Genomic DNA, 25,112 nt, shown 5'->3' with positions numbered 1-25,112 from the left:
ACAAGATTTGTCTTTTTGTATAAGAGACCTGTTCAATAGTCTTATAATTGCAGGGTAGAAGCTATCCTGGAGCCTGGTGGTATCTTCTGCCCAGTGGGAAGGGGGAAGAGAGAGAATGTCTGGGGTGGGAGAGGTCTTTGATTATGTTAGCTTCTTTTCTGAGGTCGAGAGAATTGTAGACAGAGTCAATAGAGTTCCTTAGTAGATGACAGCATTCAATTCAGATGGGTGATCACGTCTCTCTCCCACTGACAATCAACATAAGCCTACCTCAAGGATGGATGTTTAGACCACTGCTGTACTTTCTTTATGGTGATGCTTTGCGAGCATCAAATCATACTAACTATTCTATTGCGGACTTTTTTTTTGGACTGCGATACTCTGACCACTGCAATTAAAAAGATCGAGGCTTTGAAGCCTACTCACTACATTATGAGGCTTTACTCACTTCAGCACCAAACTATCTGTGCAACTGTGGCCGACAACCATCAGCACTCGCCTCAGTGCTGAATTGGCCTGCACCCATCAGGCTCCTGGACCGGCTGCGGCTCTGAACTGGCTCTGCGGCTGTGGACACAAACCTGGGGACTCTGAGGTTCATGTTCTGTGTGTTCTTTGTTTATTTTTTATTGTTTGCATGATTTTCTCTAACTTTCAAACATTGGATGCCTAGCAGTCTTTGTGTGGGTTTTTTAATGGGTTCTACTGTGTTTCCTTGCTTTGCGGCTGTTATGTATTTAATATTTCAGTAATATTTGAGTAATATTGTAAATATGTTGTCTGAGTAAGTATTCTTTATTGGTTAAATAATTCACTATGGACTATATGTAAAATATGTGAATTGCATACATCATGATGCTACCATGTGATACCTACATGCCTCGCTTAAAGGAAAAATGAAACTAGAAACTTTATCGCCAGACTCCCATATCTTGCTTTCAATTAGTTTTATGTTTTCAAGCTGCAAAATACAACAGTGACATCAGTAAGTTTTAAAATGAACCCGAGATGCCTACCTGCCTATTGAAGTGCAGCGAGACGTTCCAGTTAAAAAAAGGTGTAACATGTTTTTTTCCCCCCGGTGGAGCAGCACATGTCTCTTCAGAAAGGGAGGCAGAGACCATCGCGTTTAAAAAAGGCAGAATATGTTTGTATTCAAGGGTTCATAAACAATGAGTACCGAGTGATAATAATCATAAGTTAAAGGAGCAGAAGTGGCTGGCTACACCAGAAAGAAAGTCACGCTTGATTGCACCAGAAACAACTGGAATGCATATAGTTAGTGAATTGAGCAGTATTTTAAAGTAAACGGAATAGTCAATGAGAAGCAAATGCCAGTTTTGCTGAGTGCATTGGGTTTAAAGGCATACAGTTTGCTCAGATGTTTGACAGCTCCAACCAAACCAGCAAAATATTGCTGATATTGTGAAAGCAATGCAGGAACATTTAGAATCAAAACCATTGTTGATGGCAGAACACTTTCGGTTTCATACGCAGAATCAAAAAGAAAGGGAGTCCATTTCTACATACATGGCTGAATTGAAGAGATTATCTGGGCATTGTCAGGTTCAGTGATGAGCTTAATGATGCACTAGGAGATTGTTCAGTTTGTGAAAACCTACAAGAAAGCATTTAAAAAAGGCTCCTAACCGATGCACAATGTACATTAAAAAGTGCAGTTGAAATTGCTGTATCAATGGAAACAACAGGCAGAAACGCAATTAAGTTACAAGTCAGGAATGGAAGTGATTATGAACAAAATTGAAACATCCAAACAGAAACTGGCCTGGCTGAACAAATTGTTTTACAGTTGTGGCAGGGGCTCACATACACCAGACCAATGCAAGTTTAAATGCAAAACTTGCAGAAAATGCAAGAAAATAGGGCACATACAAAGAGCATGTTGGGCAGACACAGGGAAGAGACAAAGATAAAAAGTCGAGTCGCAGTTTCAAAAAGAGCACTAATATGAAAGTTTTGATGAAAAATCTGATAATGATGAGAGTGATACAGGACTGAGTAGCCTTGAGATTTACAATCTGAATATTAACATGAGACAAACAATAAGACTTACACCAAAAGTGAAAGGCAAATTAATTAAAATGGAACTGGACACTGGCTCAGGTGTTTCAGTCATTCCATAAATTAAGTTAGATGCATTTCAAAAATACGGAACTGTAGCTTATAGATATCTAACCAAGAACTTATACTGGAGAAAAGATAACTCCTGTGGGAATGACATTCATAACAGTGAAATATAACAACCTACAAGCCAGACTTTGCTTGAATGTGTCAAAACAGGGTGGCCATCCTTGTGGGGGCATGATTAGCTGAGATAACTACAACTTGTTTGGACATCCATCCACCTTTTGCATGCCATATCCCCTGCAATAGAGTCAACTGAAAGCAAGAAGAGAAAGGCACTAAATAATACCACAGCAGCGTTCAAGGATGACACTGGAAAACTCAAACTTATCAAGAGTATAATGGTGTTAAATGAAAATACCCAAGTTTTACCATCTGTGATAAGATAACCAGTGAGCTAGATTGCATGGATGCTGAAGGAATTCTTTCCAAGGCTGAGTAAAGCCAATGCTCATTGTCTGTCATCCTAGTAGCCAGAATAATTGAGACTGTCAGGATTTGTGGTGATTTTAAGGTCACCATTAATCCAGTACTGAAAGTAGAACAATACCTTCTTTCCAGGATAGAGGATATCTTTGCAAACCTTTCTGGATGCAAGGTGGAATTAACTGAGGCCTATCTACAGATGGAGATGGAAGAAGAATCCGAAGTGTTTCTCACCATGAACACTCACAAAAAGCTTTATTGCTAGCTATATTTTTTGAGTGGCATCTGCAGCTGTACTCTGGCAGAAAACTATGGACCAGACACTGCAAGGCTACCCAAGCACTCAGTTCTACCTGGCCGATATCATTGTTACTGGCAAGGAACATCTCCAAAGTCTCAAGACAGTGTTAAAAAAGTTAAAAGATTATGAGCTCAGAGCACGATGCAACAAGTCTAAGCTCTTTAAATCAGCAATCACCGACTGTGATCACACTATTGATGCACAAGTGCGCCAAGAAAATTCAAGCAGTGTTGGATGCCCCAAGGCCATAGGATGTGTCACAGTTGCAGTCCTTTTTAGGAATCCTTAACTGCTATAACAGGTTCCTACTAAACCTGGTTACTGAGGAAATGGCGGTAGACAAGTGTGAGGTGGCTTTCCAAAAGGTAAAGGAAATGGGTGACTTCGGACACTGCACTCAAACATTCTGATCCATGTTGTCCAGTGAAGTTTGCCATGCCCTGTTCAGGATAGATAGATAGATAGATTCCAGATTGATCCCAAAGGAAATTACAGTGTCACAGCAGCACAGATATGCAATTAAAGTAAAAGTAAGAAAAAATAAAAAATAAGTTACTTCAAACAGTCTAACAGGAGGGGATCATCACTTCCCCGGCCGAGGGTAAAAATGTCCTCATATAGCGCTTTTTGGAACAGCACAGTTGAAGTGTTCCTCTGTTCAGCCAACACTTCTAGAAGGAAGATGTCCAGAGCTGTAGAACCATTACCTGTAGTCCCAGAGCCAACTCCTACAACCACCATGGAAGAGTCCCCAGAGTTTGAGATTGTTTCGTAGTCATGTCTCTTCTGCCAAGAGTGACATCCGCCCCCCCCACCACTTCCTCACCCCACCTCCTCATCAGGAAAGACTTTATCCTCCAAAAGTAAGAAATCCTCCATAGTGATTTAACACTTAGGCCTGAATGGGACAATTTAAAATTTATTGTGCTGTGGATGTTTGCATATAGTAGTTGTATTATATAGTATACTGTGTATATAGTTGGGATGTATACTTTGTTGAGTTGGAGTTTATATCTAGGCAGGGAAGAGAGTTTTATGTTTTATATTTCAGTAATATTTGAGTAATATTGTATATATATTGTCTGAGAAAACATTCTTTATGTGTTTAAATAATTAATTATGAGTTATATGTAAAAATATGTGAATTGCATTCATCATGACACAATCACGTGATATGTGCATGCTTCAAGTAAAACTTAATGTACACAAGTTATCTACTGGTTCCCCGTAACCTTTGATGCTCTTGCTAATTAAGAAACTATCAATCTCCATTTTAAATACTGTATACCCAATGACTTGGCCTCCATAGCTGTTTGTGGTAATGAATTCTACCTCCTGACTAAAGAAATTCTTCCTCATCTCTATCTTAAAGGGATGTCCATGTATTCTGAGGCTGTAATGGCTGGTCCCCAACTCCCCAATATAGGAAACACCCTCTCCAATTCCTCTTGTTCTCGGCCTTTCAATATTTGATAGGCTTCAATGAGATCCACTCACATTTTTCTAAACTCCAGCAAATACAGGTCTAGAGCTATCAAACATTCCTCAAATGTTAATTTCTTCACTACTGGAATGATTCGTGTGAACCTCCTCTGGATCCATTCCGTCTGTGTCACAATTTACTTGTAAGTGTTTCTAAAATGAGAATAGAGAAGCAATACTATGTCATATGGACACTTTAAGATATGTGTAACTAGGTGGCCGTGCATCAATCCGGATTTGATGGGGACAGCTGTGAAAGCGCAGAGGAACATCTGGAGCAACTTCTGAAATGCCTTCTTCGCTGCTGCTGCTACCGTGCGATCGAGAATCTCTGGAGACGTAGGCCCCAAAGCCTTGACTTTGCATATCACCTGTTGCCGGGGCTGGGGTCAAAACGCTCGGCAGAGATGGTGTTCAGTGCTCGGTGTCAAATAGGTGGTTGGAGGCTCAGAGTTTTTCGGACGGACTCGGAATCGGACTGTAGTCAGATGCTTCCGGAAAGCTGCATCAGCAAGTTGGCGGCTCTGGAGGTTTACCGTCTGCGTGAGATGATGGGACTTTGAGAGACTCTGAGACTTTTACGGTGCCATGGTCTGTTCTTATCAAATTATGGTATTGCTTTGCACAGTTGTAACTATATGTTATAATTATGTGGTTTTTGTTAGTTTTTAAGTCAGTATGTCATGTGCTTTCGTGATATCATTCTGGAAAAACATTTTTATCATTTCTTAATGCATGCATTACTAAATGACAATAAAAGGGGACTGTGTGTCCTCATAATCATAATAATAATTTCACATGTCCATGGTGGACTTGGGTGCAGAAAGTACATCCAATTATGCAAGCTCAAAATGCCCTAGCTTGAAAGGAAGATAGTATCACTAAAAAGCATTAGGGAGGCTTAGAACGACCTAGGACATGGTTCCTTAGAGATGAATATCCTACAAGCCAGGGAGAATTCAGAATAGCAGGAACGATAGGAAGAGTGGGAATCTTCAAAATGCCTAATTCATGCTATTATGTCTTATGGTCTTATGGCCTTATGGCTTCATCTTAACCACTACTTGAAGTTGGTTGTCTTAAGACACCAAGAACTTGTCTTCACTAACAATTTTCCAAAGCCATCAAGTCAGACAATTAGGAATAACCTCCAGACTCCATAACCATTGATTCCATAGATTCTGTGCTGAACGCTGGGGAAATTAAAATGCTTTCCTGATTTCAGTAGCAAAACCTGCAAGTCATGGTCAGCTGCCAAGGCAAGCTCTCTCAGCTTTGTCCCGACAACGTGCCCCAGCTACAGTTTCCAACAAGCACCCCCTACAGTGACTGGAATGTATTTTCCACAACACCTACACTGTGGCCTCTCCAAGTGCGCTTGCCAACTTCCATGCCAATTATGTTCAATTTCAATCCTCTGGAAACTTTACTCGTGAAATAATGGCCAAGGGTGTGCCCTGAGTTGGCCTGAATGTCTTGTGTGAATCGGAAAAATAGAAGATGTCAGTATCTATGAATGAAGGCAGGTGTGGATGAACTAAAAGAATTTTCCTCTGAATACTACTCTACTATTGCTTGGTATCAAAGGGCATTTTTAAATAGGAGAGCTTTTTAAAATATGCTATGAATGCAAAATATTGCAGCTGCTTAAAATCTAAATTTGAACCAGAAAATGATGGAAATACTCACCAGAACAAGCAGTAGGGAGGGAGAAATTAAATTAATAAGATCCTAGGCACTGTCAATCTTCAAGCATGCCACTCAGGGATTATACTAATATTATTGTGTTACAGTGTGCACTATTGTAACTATATGTGCTGTGTGTGACTGAATGGACCATGCTTTTCACCTTGGCCCCAGAGGAATGATGTTCTGTTTAGCTGTATACCTTAGGTCAATCAGAAATGGTAGTTGATGCAAAATGTTCACAGAAGCAAGGAGACTTTGCACGTACAGTGGGAGCAGTACACATATACTGTATGTTCGAATTGTTGACATGGGTTGAAGAGGTCAGAACTAATTCCTACTCATGTAACACAGTTTGAATAAGGACCATCAGATATTATACCTTCAGCATAAACTTTTACACTTGGTTCTCCTTAGCTACAGTCAATGGTCTTAGCCCAAAATGAAGCCTTCTGTCTTTGCTGTGAGTGCATTTATCAAAGCCTGCATTACTTAACCATTTTAGTACGAAGCATTGTGCGTTGTTTCAAAGTGTTAGAGCATTTGCTGAAGTCACCATAGAGCAGGTCAACAAGGAGTTTTTCTTAGCATTAAAAGAATTATTTCATTTTTTTTACTTAATTTTATCTCCTAGAGATTTTCCTGATTCCAGGCAACTTTTATATGCAAACACTTAAGGGGACTTAAAGATCACTGGAAAATTATGTGCTTTACACCAAGCTGCCCAAAGATATGGGAAGAGTATTCTTAGCAGAAAGGATTACCAGTAGGACAACTCAGGATGATTCCTAGCCACCTAGAAAACATGCATCACTCTCACTGATGTCAAAGTACAAACTAAATTTCAAAGTAAATTTATTTTTGAAGTACCATGTGTGTCACCATATACTACCATCAGATTCATTTCTTTCAGGCATTCACAGTAGAACAGAGAAATACAATAGGATCAATAAAACAGCCACACGCAAAGACTGGTGACCAATGCGCAGAAGTCAACAAACTGCAAATGTAAATAAACAAACAAACAAATAAATAATTTTGAGAACAAGTTGGAGAATCCTTGAAAGTGAGCCAATAGGTTGTGAAATCATTTCAGTATTGAGGTGAGTGAAGTTACCCACACTGGTTCAGGAGCCTTTTGGTTGAAGGGTAATAATTATTCCTGAAGCTGGTGGTGTGGGCCCTAAGGCTCCTGTATCTCCTTCTTGATTACTGCAACCTGGATGGTGGGGGCCTTTGATGATGAATGCTGCTCTCCTTGGAGATGTGCTCAGTTGTGGGGAGAGCTTTGCTTGTGATGGACTGGGCTGTAGTCTACCACTTTCTGAAGGTAATTCCATTCTTAGGCATTGGTGTTTCCACACCAATTCCATATCATACTCCCCACTATGTATCTATAGAAGTTTGTTGAAGTCTTAGATGACATGCTAAATTTAAAACTTTGACAACCTTCTATAGATGCACTGTGGAGAGTATCCTGATTGGTCTGAGATTAGGAAAAGTTAATATGAATCCCACTGTGTGGCCACTTCCTGTGGAAATGGAGCGCTTGCTACGGCATCTGAGAACTCCTGGAAGAGGCAGCCAGAGAAGACGACAGCCCAGCGTAAAGTGATGGAAAGAGTGCATCACCTCACAAGCCACCCCACCCTGTGAGGTACCTTCTGCCCCATTTGTGAATCCTATTGATGATTTGTTCCCTGAGAACGCACAGAACTGATCCGAGGGACTGCCTTCGAAGGGAAAGGAGAGACAGAAAAATAATAAGGAGATGATAGGATGATCCCAGTCAGAGAACTGGGAAAAGTACTTTACAGAGTGGAAAATAACATTCAGTTTGACCCAGCTTTGGGAATTCTCACTGTTCATAAGATCATAAGACATCAAAGCAAAATTAAGCCATTCAGCCCATCAAGTCTGCTCCGCCATTCCATCATGGCTTATTTATTATCTCTCTCAACCCCATTCTCCTTTGACACCTTTACTAATCAAGAAGCTTTCAAATTCTGCTTTAAATATACCCAAAGATTTAGCCTCCATCGCCATCTGTGGCAATAAATCCCACAGATTCACCACTCTCTCACTAAAGAAATTTCTCCTCATATCTATTGTAAAGAGACATCCTTCGATTCTAAGGTTGTCCCCTCTGGTCCTAGACTCCCCCATAATAGAAAACATCCTCTCCATATCCACTCTATCTAAGCCTTTCAATATTCGAGATCATCCCTCATTCTTATCCAGTGAGTACAAGATTAGAGCCACCGAACACTTCTCACACATTAACCCTTCCACTCCCAGGGTCATTCGTGTGAACCTCGCCTGGACCCTCTCCAGTGCCAGCTCATCCTGTTTTTGATAATGGGCCCAAAACTGCTCACAATACTCCAAGTGTGGTCAGACCAATGCCTTATAAAGCCTCAGCATTGCATCCTTACTTCATGTAGGGATGCAACGCGCACCATTAGGGCACCCCGAGCTGAGATAGTGTCCCGCTAACCATTACACTGTCAGGGCATCTCAGTAACGTAGTGGTTGGTGTGACACTATTACAGCTTGGGGTGTCAGAGTTTGGAGTTCAGTTCTGGCTTCCTCTGTAAGAAAGTATATATGTTCTTCACATGAGCATATGAGGTTCCTTCAGGTGGTCTGACTTCCTCCCGCAGTCCAAATATGTACTGGTTAATAGGTTAATAATGCAATGTAAACTTTCCTGTGATTAGGCTAGGATTATTAGGCCAGAAGGACATGTTCCACGCTATATCTCTGAATAAAAAACAAAATAAATAAAATGCACTACTTTCAAGTATGGAGGTTGTTACCTCACGGTCCCCGATCTTCACTTTGACAGCAGGTATAATCAAATATCTAAGCTAAGCAGAAAGAAAATCTGAAAATGACAAACGGAGTCAACATTTCCATTTGAGAACCCCATCGCAACTAGAAAAGTGGGAAAACAAGCTTATTTTAAGTTGCACATGGGGAGGGGACAAAGAGAGCAGAGAAAATGCCTGTGCATGTCTGAGGACTGAAGTGGTCACAGAAAAAATGGCTGCTGAAGTGAAGTAACTCAAACTGAAAGTGAGAGGAACTGCCCTGTTACCTGAATTGTTTAAGTGAGGAAAGAGATGTGTCTGTGGAAATTAGTTATGGTTGATAACTTGTTAAGGTCAAGGAAGGAAATGGAAACCATAGTAGCACACACAAAATGGTGGAGGAACTCAACATGTTAGACGGCAACTATAGAGGGGAATAAACAGTCAAAATTTTGGGCTGAGATCTTTCATCAGGACTGGAAAGAGTATGGGTTTCCTTGTTCCATATCTAGAGGCAGGTTTGAGAGAGGAAGACTGGGGAGCAGAGAGTAGGGCAGAGTCACTGGGACAAGTGTATGGTGCTGACATGGTGGTTAAATTGCAAATCAGGTAGTCCAGAGGCCTGAGTTCAAGGCTCACCTCAGTAACTGTGGAATTAAAATTCAGTTTGTTTGTTCGTTATGTGCCATGTCATATGATGTGGATAATTATAGTCCTTTCATGACCATGATTGTTCTTTGCAAATTTTCCTACAGAACTGGTTTGCCATTGCCTTCTTCTGGGCAGTGTCTTTACAAGATGGGTGACCCCAGTCGTTACCAGTACACTGCAGAGATTGTCTGCCTGGCATCAGTGGTCACATAACCGGGACTTGTGATATGCACTAGCTGCTCGTATAACCGTTTGCCACCTGCTCCCTGGGCTTCACGAGACCCTGATCGGGGGGCTCAAGGGTGACCTGCAGGTTGGCGGAGAGAAGGATCAACTTGCACCTCCTTTGGAGGAGACATACTTCCACACCTCCACCCTAAATTCATTTAATAATCTGAAATATGGTAAAAGTAAACAACAGCAGCTATTTGTTAATAATACTTGTTGGACAAGCTACGGGATTTCTGTTCAAAGTCATCTGGTTAATCTCAGCACTGTCCTTCATGGGAAAAAATCTGCTGTCATTATCTGATCTGACCCATTTCACATGCCCTTTTTGAATGGGACAGAATAACCTCTGGGTTGCAGCATTTCTCCCTGTACAAACCAATAAATCGCTAGTGGCACCATGTGGATAAGTTCACCAGAAGGACTGCAACTGCTTAAGAAGTTAGAATGGACAATAAATGTTCTGCTGTGGAGCTCCCAAAGCTGAAAAGTGAATGCATTTTTAAAGGCATTTAAAAGAGACCGAAGATTAAAGGGAAAGAGGGAATGTAAGGGAGTATTCTGCTCTCAGCATCTGTAAAGCAGAGAATGTGTGTTAATATTAGTGAACTTCTGGAGAGGAATAACTTGGGCTGATTCATACACAAAATGCTGGAGGAACTCAGCAAGTCAGGCAGAATCTATGCAGAGGAAAGATGAAGAGCCTCGGCCCGAAATGTCAACTCTTTACTCCTCACCATGCATGCTGCCTGACCTGCTGTGTTCCTTCATCATTTCTGTGTGAGTTACTCTAGACTTCCACCTTCTGCATAATCTCTTGTGTTTAAAGTTTTGAGCTTGATTAAGAGGGACTTAGAACAAGGTCGAGAGCACAGAGCTCCAGAGGCCGATCGGGAAAGAGGTCTGCGTGCAACAAGGATGGAAGAGCGATCCGGGGGCGCATCATAAGGAAGAGCTTCTGGAATGAGATCAAGAGAGATGACCAGAAATGGGGAATGCTGGGTTGCAACAGAAGGGGGTGAGGTGAACTGCGCAGTCCAAGTTTTCAGTTTCAGCTGGAGTAAAGCAGCCTGTCAGCTCATTTTGCAGTGCTGGCTTTAAACTGAAATGGTCTCCTCAGCTCTTCAGAGAGAGAACTCCTTTCTGACAAGCTAGAGGTGCCAGATGGTGAAAGTGTCACTGACAGTGATGAGTTGCTGAGTAAAGAGCTGCTCAGCTTGACCCTTGTTTGAAGAGTGACTATGCATTACATAGTTAAGCTCCCTACACAACAAGAGATAAGATTGTGGAGTAGAGTTATGATAATTGCTTTGTCAACATATACTGATCTTTTAACCAGAGGCTACTGGTCCCAATCAATATCCCCTCTACTTTTACAATGCAAACTAACGAGGCTGGAAAGTGTTTAACAAAAAGATGGCAACTTCCTGTTGCTATCTCTGGTTAGTAGTTTCTCAATGAGAAGAATGGCAGGGATTAAACACAGAGCAATTCCATTAAGACGGCATTTGAGATAAAACCACTGTGAGGCAGGGAGTCTGCAACAGATTATCTCAGGACCCAGAGTGCCTTGATGTTTCAAGCTATGGGAAGGGATCTGGGCTTCACAATGAAAACATCCGCTCATTTACACCCTACTTGTTGAATGATTGCCTGAACAAGAGAGGGAAAAAGTACGAATGTTAGTGCCATTCATCCAATCATTCTGGCCTTTCAAATCAGAATCAGGTTTAGTATCACTGCCTTGTGACACAAAATTTGTTATTTTTTGGGAGCAGTGCAGAGCAAAAGGAAGAAGACCATAAGACCATAAGACATAGGAGCACAAGTAGGCCATTCAGCCCATCGAGTCTGCTCTGCCATTCTATCATGGCCGATCCTGGATCCCACACAACCCCATACACCTGCCTTCTCGCCATATCCTTTGATGCCCTGACTGATCAGGAAACAATCGATTCCCACCTTAAACATACACACTGACTTGGCCTCCACCGCAGTCTGTGGCAGAGCATTCCACAGATTTACTACTCTCTGGCTAAAAAAATTCCTCCTTACCTCTGTTCTAAAGGGTCACCCCTTCATTTTGAGTCTGTGCCCTCTGGTTCTGGATACCCCCTCCAGAAGAAACATCCTCTCCACATCCACCCTATCGAGTCTTTTCAACATTTGGTAGGTTTCAATGAGATCCCCTTGCATTATTCTAAATTTCAGTGAGTACTGGCCCAAAGCTGCCAAACACTCCTCATATGTTAACTCCTTCATCCCCAGAATCATCCTTGTGAACCTCCTCTGGATTCTCTCCAATGACAACACATCCTTTCTGAGATATGGGGCCCAAAGCTGTTGACAATACTCGAAATTAGCCCGACTAGTGTCTTATAAAGGCTCAATATTATCTCCTTGCTTTTATATTCTATTCCCCCGAAATAAATGCCAACATTTCATTTGTCTTCTTTACCACAGACTCAACCTGTAACTTAACCTTCTGGGAGCCTTACATGAGGACTCTTAAGTCCCTCTGCACCTCTGATGTTTGAATCTTCTCCCCATTTAGATAACAGTCCACACTATTGTTCCTTTTACCATATTGCATTATCATACATTTCTCAACACAGTATTCCATCTACCACTTTTTTGACCAATCTTCCAATTTGTCTACGTCCTGCTGCAATTACATTACTTCCTCAGCACTACCTACCCTTGACCTACCTTTGAATCATCCACAAACTTTGCCACAAAGCCATCAATTCCATTATCCAAATCATTGACAAACAATGTGAAAAGTATCGGTCCCAATACTGACCCCTGAGGAACACCACTAGTCACCAGCAGCCAACCAGAAAAGGCCCCTTTTACTCCCACTCCTGCCTGTCAGCCATTCTGCTAACCATGACAAAAGGAAAGTTAACTTGCAGGTTGAGTTGGTGGTGAGGAAGGCAAATGAAATGTTAGCTTTCATTTCAAGAGGACTGGAGTATAAAAACAAAGATGTAATGCTGGGGCTTTATAAGGCGTTGGCCAGACCACATTTGGAGTATTGTGAGAAGTTTTAGGCCCTCATATCTCAGAAAGGATCTGCTAGCATTGGAGAGGGTCCAGAGCCGGTTTACGGGAATCATCTTGGAAATGAAAACGTTCATGTATGAGGAGAGTTTGATGGCTCTGGGGCTATAGTTGCTGGAGTTTAGAAGAACATGAAGGGATCTCATTGAAACATATGGAATATTGAAAGGCCTGAATAGATTGGATGTGGAGAGGATGCTCCCAATAATGGGGCATTCTAGGACCAGAGAGCACAGCCTCAGAATAGAAAACGTCCCTTTAGAATGGAGATGAGGTGTGTTGTAATGTGAGCATTATTAAAACTAAGTTAACACTAATTAGGATAATGGGGGGTTTACTTCCATTCTTTTTACTTCCGGTGGGCTCTGTATATAGTGTTCCTGCCATACCGTATGGGTTGTGAAAGCCTCTGTATATACATAACGGTTTTGACGTTCAAGATAAAGTTGTTTCTTTGGGCGTGAAGTTGTCGAGTGTGCCTTTTTCAAGGTAGAAGTTACCACATATTTTCGGCGATGAGGTAAACTGGTTTTGTGGACATGTCGACACGTTTCGAACGGGAACAGCAGCACCGATAAGGGCCTCACGTTCAGGTGGCTACGTTTGGGACTATCTTTGAATTTGTGGACGTAACGGAGGACTGGCCGGAGTATGACGGAAGGTTGGGACACTTTTTCTGTGCTAATGGAATTACTGAGGAGACTAAGAAGCGGTCTATTCTCCTGAGTGTGTGTGGGGCAAAGACTTACAAGCTAATAAGGAATTTAGCCACACCACGGAAACTGGGGGACATTCCATATGACGAATTGGTCAAGCTCGTGGGGAACCACTACAATCCAAAAACTTCTGTGATAGTTTAACGGTGTAAGTTTCACAGCCGTTTCAGGAAGCCAGGTCAGTCTGTGGCCAATTTTGTGGCCGAGCTTCGGCAGCTGTTGGAGCATTGTGATTTCGGAGCGGTGTTGGATGACATGATCCGTGATAGATTGGTCTGCGGCATTAATAATGACGGCATACAACGCCGCCTGTTAGGGGAAACCCTACAGTTGACTTTCAAGAAAGCCTTAGAGATTGCCCAAGGCATGGAGATGCCTGCTAATAATGTCAAGGATATCCAGAAAGGACATGGGGGGGTCGCAGTCGGCGGCAGTGCACCAAGTCAGGAGAGAGACTGGTAAACAGGCAAAGCCGGTGGAAGGTTTCTGGTGTGGAGGGACGCACTATGCAAATAATTGCAAATTCAAAGACACTGTCTGCCATGCATGTAGCAAAAAGAGACATTTAGCTAAAAAGTGCAGAAGTTCAAAGGGTAAGATTAAGCCTGGGCAGGGGAAAGCTCGACAGGCTCAGGCAGCCACACACCATCTAGAAGAAGCAGATGAAGAGGCAGCATGTGCCTACAACATGTTTGCAGTGGAAACAGATGAGGAACCACCTGAACCATATTATGCCACAGTCACTGTCAGGGGAAAGGACATTAAGTCTGAGATTGATTCAGGGGCTACAGCATCGGTCATTAGTGAGGAGACCTACAGGAGGACATGGGGGTCCAACCTGCCTCCCATTAGACTGTCAAAGCTCAAACTCAGGACCTATACGGGGCAGCCCATACCTCATTTAAGGGTGTTATATGTGGACATTTCAGCCGGAGGTCAGAAAGCTGAAGCCAGGCTAGTGGTAGCTAAGAGCAGGGTGCCCAGTCTTTTGGGTCGTGATTGGCTTTGCAAAATCCGGCTAAACTGACATGAAATTAAGTATGCACACACGACAGAGGACATTCTGCAGTGGTACAGTGACGTTTTCAGGGACGAGCTGGGAACACTGAGGGGTGTGACAGTGAAACTCCATGTCGACCCTGAGGCTACACCATGTTTTTTTAAGCCCAGGTCAGTGCCCTATGTCATGAAAGGCAAAGTCGAGGAGGAGCTGGAACGTTTACAGAGGCTGGGCATTATTGAGCCTGTCCAGTTTTCAAGGTGGGTGGCTCCCATTGTTCCAGTATTGAAGGCAGACAAAACGGTGAGGATATGTGGGGATTATAAGCTTACGGTGAATCAGGTCTCTAAACTGGAGGAGTACTCATTGCCATGGGTGGATGACCTGTTTGTGACCCTGTCAGGGGGTAAGCTGTTCACAAAGCTGGACATGAGCCACGCCTACCAACAGCTGCTGCTCGATGAGGGTTCAAAGGAGTACGTCACAATTAATACGCACAAGGGATTATTCAAGTGCAGTCGCCTGGTGTTTGGAGTGGCGTCCAGCCCTGCCATTTTCCAAAGGACAATGGACACTTTGCTGCAGGGGATTCCACACGTCACGGTGTACCTTGATGATATTTTGATCACGGGGCCTATGGAGGTGGAGCATCTGTCTAATTTAGGACGGGCGCTGAAGAGGCTCTCAGACGCAGGGCTGTGGTTGAAACGTGGAAAATGTGTGTTCCTGGCATCGAGTGTGACTTACCTGGGACACAATATCACAGCTGAGGGGCTTTGCCCTGTGGAGGACATAGTGAGAGCTATTAAGGAGGCCCCAAGCCCCAAGACCGTCACAGAACTCAGATCATTTTTAGGCATGGTGAATTATTATGGCAAATTTCCTCCTGACCTCTCAAGGGTTTTGACCCCACTGTATAAGCTGCTTCACAATGACACTAAGAGGCAGAGGGGTGAAGAGCAGGAGAAAGCTTTCAAGGAAGTGAAAGAACTCCTCCACTCAGCGAAGCTGCTTGTTCATTATGACCCAGACAAGGAGATCACCCTTGCATGCGATGCCTCGCCCTATGGAGTTGGGCAGTTCTCTCACATGTAATGGAGGACCGTTCAGAGAAGCCTATTAGTTTTGCTTCACGTACCCTGACAGCTGCTGAGAAGGGATATTCACAGCTAGACAAAGAAGGTCTGGCCATTGTTTTTGCGGTCAAACGCCTTCATCAGTACCTCTACGGATGTGCATTCACAATTTATATGGACCATGAACCACTGATGAGCCTGTTTAGTGAGACTAGATGCATCCCACCGCTAGCCTCAGCCAGGATACAGCGTTGGGCTCTTACATTGTCAGCCTACCAGTACACTATAGTGTACAGAGCGAGTGGGGATAATGCACATGCCGATGCACTGAGTCGGCTACCTTTACCTGAGACACCTGTTGCTACATATGTGCCTCCAGAGACTGTGTTTTCATTGGAGAGGCTGTCAGAGACACCTGTAAAGGTGACCCAGACCAAACAGTGGACAGAGAGGGACCCAGTCCTGTCCCAAGTCAAGACTTTTCTTTTACAAGGTTGACCCAGAGTCGTGGAAGGAGAGGAACTGAGGCCTTATGCCAAATGCAAGACAGAACTCAGTCTGCAAGATGGCTGCATTATCTGGGGGGATGAGGGTCATCGTGCCTCCCCCTGGCCGTTCACAGATTGTGGAGGAAATTCATGAGACTCATCCAGGGGTGTCTCAAATGAAAAGCCTTGCAAGATCCTACGTTTGGTGGCCAAGAATGGGTTAGGATCTGGAGAACAAGGTAAAATCATGCATGCAATGTCAGACTAATCAGAATATGCCACCACCAGCTCCTTTGCATCCACGGGAGTGGCCAGACCACCCCTGGTCTAGGCTACATTTGGATTTTGCTGGCCCTTTTATGGGGCAGATGTTTCTTGTAATGGTAGATGTGCAATCTAAATGGATCGAAGCTCACATCATGAGCAACATCACAGCCCCCTCAACCAAAGACAAACTCAGGCAAGTGTTTGCAGTCCACGGGTTGCCTGACACTCTGGTCACTGATAATGGCCCGATGTTCACCAGTGAGCTGTTCAGTGAGTTCATGCAGCAGAATGGCATTCATCACACTCGGACGGCCCCTTTCCACCCAGCCTCAAATTGTTTGGCTGAGCGGGCTGTTCAGACAGTGAAGGACGGCCTGAAGCGGATGACAGGGGACTTTCTTACTTTTACTTTATACTCTACTTTTACTTTATACTTTATTGTCGCCAAACAATTGGTACTAGAACATATAATCATCACAGCGATATTTGATTCTGCGCTTCACACTCCCTGGATTACAAATATTAAAGATATTAAAAATAGTTGAAATTAGTAAATATTAAAAATTTAAATTATAAATCATAAATAGAAAATAGAAAATAGAAAATAGAATTCGGCTTTCACGTTTCCTGTTTAAATACCGCCTCACGCCACAGACTACGACTGCCCGCACTCCAGCAGAGATGCTGATGGGGCGTAGGCCCAAGTCAAGATTGGACCTGCTGCACCCGGACATGAAAGCTAAAGTGGAGAGGAAGCAGGAAAAGCAGAAGGAGGGACATGATCAACATGCACGAGAGAGGCAGTTAAAACCGGATGACTATGTCTATGTGAGAAACAGTCAGCAATGGCTGCCTGGGGTTATTCTTAAGCAGAGTGGTCCCGTCTCCTATGTTGTTAAGCTGACTCATGGGCGTGTTTTCTGCAGACATCAGGACCATGTGCGCCTGTGTCATGGTACCGGCTCAGAAGCAGACAGTTCCATGGAGTTCCCATTTGCGGGACAGACTACGATGGAAGCATGTCCACCAGTGACTTTGCCAGAGGGCGAAATGCTGCCAGAGGTGTTGGGGTCCCCTGAGGAGGATGGACCTTCTCACGCAGACACACAGACCCCTCTCATGCCCCCAACACCAGACCCTCCCAAAACACCATCACCAGCAGTGCCTTCTGAGTCACTGGGGGTAGTGCGCAGATCACAGCGCACTCGTAAACCTCCTGACAGACTGAATCTTTGACGGGACAGTTTATTTTGTGTTGTTAGATTGAATGTTGAATCTGTCATGTTTTCCAGATGTTTCGTATTGATAAACTGTTGCTGAGATACTAGTATAAGTTTTCAGGGGTACGCAAGTTAATAACACCACTGTTTTTATTTCCTAGGTTTTTTACATTTGGGGAATGTTGGATTTTAAAAGGGGAGAAGTGTTGTAATGTGAGCATTATTAAAAGTAAGTTCTTTTTTACTTCCGGTGAGCTTTGTATATAGTGTGCCTGCCATGCCATATGGGTTGTGAAAGCCTCTGTACATACATAATGGTTTTGACGTTCAAGATAAAGTTGTTTCTTTGGGCATGAAGTTGTCGAGTGTGCCTTTTTCAAGGTAGAAGTTACCACAAGGTGGGATTTATTTAGCCAGAGAGCAGTGAATCTGTGAAATTCATTGCCCCAGATTGTTGTGGGAGGCCAAGTTATTGCGTAAATTTTAGATTAGATTATGAAAACATGCCGTCCTCTTTTATTGTCATTTAGTAATGCATGCATTAAGAAATGATACAATGTTCCTCCAGAATGATATCACAGAAACACAAGACAAACCAAGACTAAAAGAAACTGACAAAAACCACATAATCATAACATATATTTACAACAGTGCAAAGCAATACCGTAATTTGATAAAGGGCACAGAAAAAAAAAAATCTCAAAGTCTCTCGAAAGTCCCATCACCTCACGCAGACGGTAGAAGGAAGAGAAACTCTCTTCCTGCCATGAGATTCCAGCGCCGCAAACTTGCCGATGCAGCACCCTAGAAACACCCGACCAAAGCCAACTCTTGAGTCTGTCCGAAAACTTCGAGCCTCCAACCAGCCCTCTGACACCGAGCACCAAGCACCATCTTTGCCCAGCGCTTCATCCCCAGCCCCGGCAACAGGCAATAGGCAAAGCTGAGGATTTGGGGCCTTCCACTCCGGAGATTCTTTATCGCACAGTAGCAACGGCAGCCAAGCAGGCATTTCAGAAGTTTCTCCAGATGTTCCTCCGTGCTTCTCACGTCTGTCTCCATCAAATCAGGATTGTGCACGGTACCTACTTAACAAATGCAATATCATTTTGGAGCGGCCGCGCACGCTGCATTGCACCGCTATCTTCTCCTCCCCACCAGCAAAGGTTAAAGCAAAAGTTGAGAAGTCCTTGATTAGTAAGGGCATCAAAGGTTAAAGAGAGAAGGTAGGAAAATAAGGTTGAGAGGGAAAATAAATCAGTCATAAGTGAATGGTGGAGCAGGCAATGGGCTGAGTGGCCTGATTTTATTCATATGACTTATGATCTTATGGTGCTATGAAAACAACCCATCTCATTTTAAATCCTGATAATATCAATGCTGATGAAGTCATTAATGCGAACTAAGCAAATGTGAGGGTTACTCATTGAATACTGGACCAAACCATCAGAAATCTAAGGCCAGCAGGTGAGACTTAGAGCAGCAGAGGAAGATCATCCGTTCATGTGCCTATTTTGTTCATTCTGGCTAAACATGGACTTAGGTTGCTTCCAAGTCCAAGTCCAAGCTCTTGGTCCTTTGTCCTGTATATTATGGCTTCAAATGTTCGTGGTATATTTTCCATATTGTGAGGGTATCTGTCTTCACCATCCACCTAGACAGTGAATCAGAATCAGGTTTAATATCACCAGCGTTTGTTGTGAAATTTGTTTTTTTTGTGGCAGCAGTATATTGCTATATATATAGTAGCAAAAATTGTAAGTTACGGTGAGTATATATATATATAGTATAGGAGAAGAAGCTATGCCTGAATCATTGAGTGTGTACCTTCAGGCTTCTGTACCTCTTCCCTGATGGTAGCAATGAGAAGAGGGCACATCATGGGTGATGGTCGTCCTTAAGGATGAACGCCGCCTTTTTGAGGCATCGCTCTTTGAAGATGTCCTGGATGCTGGGGACGTTAGTGCCCATGATCAAGCTGACTGAGTTCATGACTTCCTACAGCTCCTTTCAACCCTGCGCAGCGACACCCCGCCCACTCCTCACCACACCAGATGGAGAGGCAGCCAGTTAAACTCTCGTCTTCATTCTTTCTTTGCACCATTCTGTTCTTTTGCGCTCATCATTGTATTTATTGTTTTGTTTGTACTTATTATTACCATGTAGCAGGGAATTTCATTGCAATCTGGTGTACATGACAATGAACTAATCTAATCTAATCTGATCCATTTACCAACAAACTCAAACCAATGCTGCAGTGACTAATCTCTCTGCTAAGGGAAATTAATCTTTCTGTTCACCCAGATTAAGACTCACATAATTTTATCCACTTCCATTAATTTCCACTTTTCCGGAGAAAATGAACTTTCATTCCCAGGATCATTCTTGTAAACCTCCTCTGGACCCTCTCAGATGCCCACACATCCTTTCTTAGACATGTGGCAAAAACTGCCCACAAATTCCAAAAGTGGTCAGACCAATGCCTTACGAAGCTTCAACATGACATCCCTGCTTTTATCTTCTCATCACCTCAAAATGAGTGTTAACATTGCATTGGTTTTCCTTACTAGCAAGGTCTCTCCTCATTACTACAATTCTCAAGTCATTGGCAATATCCTTGTCAATCTTCTGTGTGCTATGTCTAATGTTATCACATCCATCTTGCAATGTAGTGAACAGAGTTGTACACGGGGTTGCCAACTGTCCCGTATTAGCCAGGACATCATGTATATTGGGCTGAATTGGTTTGTCCCATACGGGATCGCCCTTGTCCTGTATTTCCCCCGCTAAGGTAGAGCGTTCCTATGAAACCGTTCGTAAGCCGAAATGGCGTGAAGCGAAGAAGCAATTACCATTAATTTATATGGGAAAAATTTTTGAGTGTTCCCAGACCCAAAAAATAACCTACCAAATCATACCAAATAACACATAAAACCTAAAATAACACTAACATATAGTAAAAGCAAGAATGATATGATAAATACACAGCCTACATAAAGTAGAAATAATATATGTACAGCATCGTTTCGCTTAACAGAATCGGGAAAATTAAGCCAAAACTGATTTGTAGAAGAAAATCGGCACGCATGCGCACACAGGTGCCCGCGCAAGGCTTCATGGTCATAGTAGTCTTTCTCGGGGTAAACACAAGTGTCCTGTATTTGACTGCTACTTTTGTCCCTTATTTGGGAGTGAGAAAGTTGGCAACCCTAGTTGTACACAGTACCTTGACACTGACCAAAATGATGTTTTATACAGTTTTGATCTCCCTTGTGATGTACTGTGCTGTGACTAGTTACATCCTTCCTGGGTGCTCCTGTTCTTGAGGACATGGTAATGAAGATTCATGAGGGTCATTCCAAATACCAAATGATATCCACTGTGGTGATCCACCATTTGACTTGGATCTCTCTGAAAGGGAACTAGCCTGACATATGCCACCAAAGTTGGGCCTCTGCTAGCAGTGGAACAGACGAAAGCAGGGGTCAGGAGATAGGATGTCATTCAGGGGGAGAATGGTGGAAGGGATTGATGAGGTGAGGGTTGTAAATTGGAGTCTGAACCTGGAAACTGGAGGTATGGTATTGGTATTCAATTACTATTGTCACATGTACTGAGATACAGTGGAAAATTTGTCTTGCATTCTGTTTATACAGATCACATAGTTACACAGTTCATTTAGATAAAAAGAAGTGAAACAATAACAATGCAGAATAAAGTGTAACAGCTCCAGAGAAAGTGCAGTGTAGGTAAACAATAAAATGCAAGATCATACCAAAGTAGATTAGTAGGTCAAGATGGCATCTCATTGAACTAGGAACCATTTAATAGTCTTATTACAGCCCCACTTGAGCTGGTGCATGTTTTCAGGCTTCTTTATCTTTTACCAAATGGAAGAGAGAAGAAGAAAGGTTTGGAGGGGTCTTTGATTATGCTGGCTGCTTCACTGAGGCAGTGAGAAGTATTGACAGAGTCAAGAGAGGGGAGGCTGGTTTCTGTGACGTGTTGAGCTGCGTCCACAACTCTCTGCACTTCCTTGAGGTCACGTGCAGTACAGTTGCTTCACCAAGCAGTTATGCATCCAATAGGCTGTTTCTGTGGTGCGTTGATAAAAATAGGTGAAGGTTGAGGGCAGGGTTTCAGCTTAGCACCCCAGATACCAACCTTATCTCTTTCATTGTCTTGGCAAGCGGATCGCCCAACATTGAAAATGGAAACCCCTTCTGTCCTTGCCCACCATATTTGGAATTTTGTCAGCTGATTATTAAGTTGATTGCTATGCAGCCACGGTTATAGGGAATTCTATAGTATTAAAACAAATGGCAAAACAGCCTTGTGACATACAAACACATCATGCCAATCAACTCAGTGCTGAGGCTTTATAAGGCATTGGTCTGACCGCTCTTTTACTGTGAGCAGCTTTAGGCCCCTTATCTAAAAAAGGATGTGATGGCATTGGAGAGGAGGTTCACGAAAACGATCCCAGGAATGAAAGGATTAACGTATGAGGAATGTTTGATGGCACTGGGCCTGTATTCACTGGAGTTTAGAAGAATGAGGGGGCATCTCGTTGAAACCTATTGAATATTGAATGGTTTGGATGGAGTGGACATGGAGAGAATGTTGGAGTGGGGCGGGGGTTCTAGAATCAGAGGGCATAACCTCAGAATTGAGGGTCATCCATTTAGAACAGAGATGAGAAAAATTTCTTTAACCAAATGGTGGTGAGTCTGTACAATTCTTTGCCACAGATGGCTGTGCAGGCCAAATCATTGGGTATATTTAGGGCGGAGGTTGATAGGTTCTTAATTATCGGGGTGTCAAAGGTTATGGGAAGAAGACAGAAGAAAGGGGCTGAGAGGGATAATAAATCAGCCATGACGGAATGGTGGAGCAGACTCGATGGGCTGAATGGCCTCCTTCTGTTCCTGGGTCTTATAACTTGCCAGGATAGAATTTGCAGGTGATTGGCTCAGACACAGAAGTAATTCAAAACAGAGATCAGTAAATTTCTGGACATTCCCTTAACATTCCTCTGTATTAAGGCAATAAATTGTGAAGGGGTTAATGCAGAAAACCAGAGCTGATGTAGAAGACACACACAAAATGCTGGTGGAACACAGCAGGCCAGGCAGCATCTATAGGAAGAGGTACAGTCGACGTTTCGGGCTGAGACAAAGGCTCTCGGCCTGAAACGTCGACTGTACCTCTTCCTATAGATGCTGCCTGGCCTGCTGCGTTCCACCAGTATTTTGTGTATGTTGCCTGAATTTCCAGCATCTGCAGATTTCCTGGTGTTTGCTGATGTAGAAGATCTTGGTTTCCAGGGGAGCACTCTTAAACATCCAGCTGACCTACGTACTTCTCCTAATTCGTATCTTCCTATATTGCAGTGTGAAACAAAACAGTGCAGTTCCATCTCCATTAGGCTCTGTCCAGGGTAGAATTTTACTGGCAGGAGTTAGAGGTCTAGTTCTGTGTGTCTAGATGATGGAAGATCTGAGCTTTTCTGGAATGACATCAGCAAGAACAAAGGGACTGCAGACTATTCCAGTGCAAATCGGGTCTTCACGCTGAATATCAAGTATTGAGACTCCAATAAAGGATTCTGGTGCTGCTTAAACTGAATGGGGTAGAAAATTTCTTATTGTTCAGCTTGCTTAATGGATAATAGGACTTCAGTCAGCCATTTGCATCCTGATGTTGCACTTCACTAAAGTTGTTGAAACCGACTACGTGATGTCAACTGTTGTCTGATACTACAACACCCATTTACCGCATGTGACCCTTGACCTGCTACCCCTTTTATGGGGCAACAGAGAGGTAACCGGGGTCAGATTGTCCCATACTGTACATTATAAAAATCACTTGAATTCAGAACTCTTTCACTGACTAAAGAATATTGAACGTCCTGAAGGAAATTTCAAAGACAAAAATAAAGATTAAAATGAACTTAATGTGTCACACATACATCAAAGCATATAATGGAATGCGGTATTTCTTTGTGTGAAATCGGTGAGGACTATGGTAGGGGCAGTTGAAAGTGTTGCCAGGCTTCCCGTGCCAACATAGTATGCCGATAACTCATTAATTCTATCCTTACATCTTTAGAATGTGGGAGGAAACCATCGTGGCAGTAAGAAACTGGTAGAGTCACAAAGAGAACGTATAGACTTCTTATCAGCAGCGGTGGGATTCAATACCTGATTGGTGGTTGCTGGCACTGGAAGGGAATGCTCTAACTGCTATGTACCCTGGCACCATATAAATGCAGCACTTCTTTTCCATTAAGAATATTGTTGTGGTGATGTAAACATCTTCTTTCTTGCCACACACTGAAAATTCAACATCTTTTCTTTTCCCAAGTTGTTGCTATATTTTTGTTGCTAATGGTAGATCAAGTATGAAGATAGTTTGTTGCCCTGATTCCAAAGGTATGTAGATTGAGATGAGAGATCAGGTGATTCAAATAGCTTTTATTAATTTATTCATGAATTGTTTGTGGCAGCTGCCAATAGGACCTGTGTTTATTATCCTTCCCTTATTGACACGGAACGAAGTGGCTTGAGAGACCATTTTAGGGAGGGCATTATCCACAAATATTGGATCAGGAGTAGGAGGTGTGCATGTGGGCCCAAAGTCAATAAGAAGGGCAGGCACAAGAAAACCAGCAGATACTGGAAACCCAAAGCAACACACACAAAATACTGGAGGACCTCTGCTGGCCTGGCGGCATCTTAGGAAAAGAGTAAGCAGTCAATGTTTTGGGCTGAACCTTTCCTCAGCACCGGAAGGGTAGGGGGAAGGAGTCAGACTGAGAAGGTGGGGAGAGGGGAGGAAGAAATACAAGGTGACAGGTGATACGTGGTAAGTGAGTTGTGAAGTGCATTGATGAAAGAGATGAAGGACTGGAGAAGGGAGAATCTGATAGGAGAGGACAGAAGACCATGGAAGAAAGGGGAGGAGGAGCATGAGAGGGAGGTGATGGGCAGGTAAGAAGAGAAGGTGTGTAGGAGAAACAAGACTGATGAATGGTGAAGGAGCGGTGGGGCGCGATTACTAAAAGTTCGAGAAATCGATGCTCATGCCTTTAGGTCGGGGTGACCCAGATGGAACGTACGGTGCTACACCTATAAGTGTTGCTAGAAAAATGGCAGATCTGCTTTCCAGAAGGTTATTAATGATCCAGAAGGGATTTTAACAGCAGTCTGACAGTTTTATGATAATTAGCTTTCAAAAATGCACATTTATTTAATTGCTTGGACTTAAGTTCTGCAGTTGCCTTTGTGAGATATAATCACAGCTCCAGATCGATAGTTCTGGTCTTTGAATACCAGCTTATTAATTGAACTACTGTGTCACTGAACTCAACAACTTACAAAAGAAAATATTGATTCCGAGCTGTCTCTCACAATTTTCATTTTGCATTCAGTTGACCAACACTGACTCTCTATGACTGTGCAATATTAATACATTTACCATTTATTAATACATTTATTAATACATCTACTAATTTTAATGTAGGAATTAAACTACTTAAAAAAAAAAGG

The 25,112-nt window shown here is 42.9% G+C and overlaps 1 protein-coding gene across 7 annotated transcripts in view; it reads left to right on the top strand.

The window, feature by feature from the left end:
- LOC134360317 (inward rectifier potassium channel 16-like) overlaps positions 1–25,112 on the top strand; it is a 206,922-nt gene that overhangs the window by 69,446 nt on the left and 112,364 nt on the right. Inside the window, exon 2 of one of the 7 annotated variants that reach the window (XM_063074538.1) lies at positions 17,724–17,791. The exons of the other annotated variants lie outside the window; for them this stretch is intronic. The gene's annotated coding sequence lies outside the window, so the exon portion shown is untranslated. The remainder of the gene's footprint in view (positions 1–17,723; positions 17,792–25,112) is intronic. 7 annotated transcript variants of the gene reach the window in all.

The sequence above is a fragment of the Mobula hypostoma genome, chromosome 22 (genome assembly GCF_963921235.1).
Source record: "Mobula hypostoma chromosome 22, sMobHyp1.1, whole genome shotgun sequence".
Classification (NCBI taxonomy): Eukaryota; Metazoa; Chordata; class Chondrichthyes; order Myliobatiformes; family Myliobatidae; genus Mobula; species Mobula hypostoma.
Note: the sequence above shows the minus strand (reverse complement) of the source record. Positions and strands in the feature narration are given on the sequence as shown.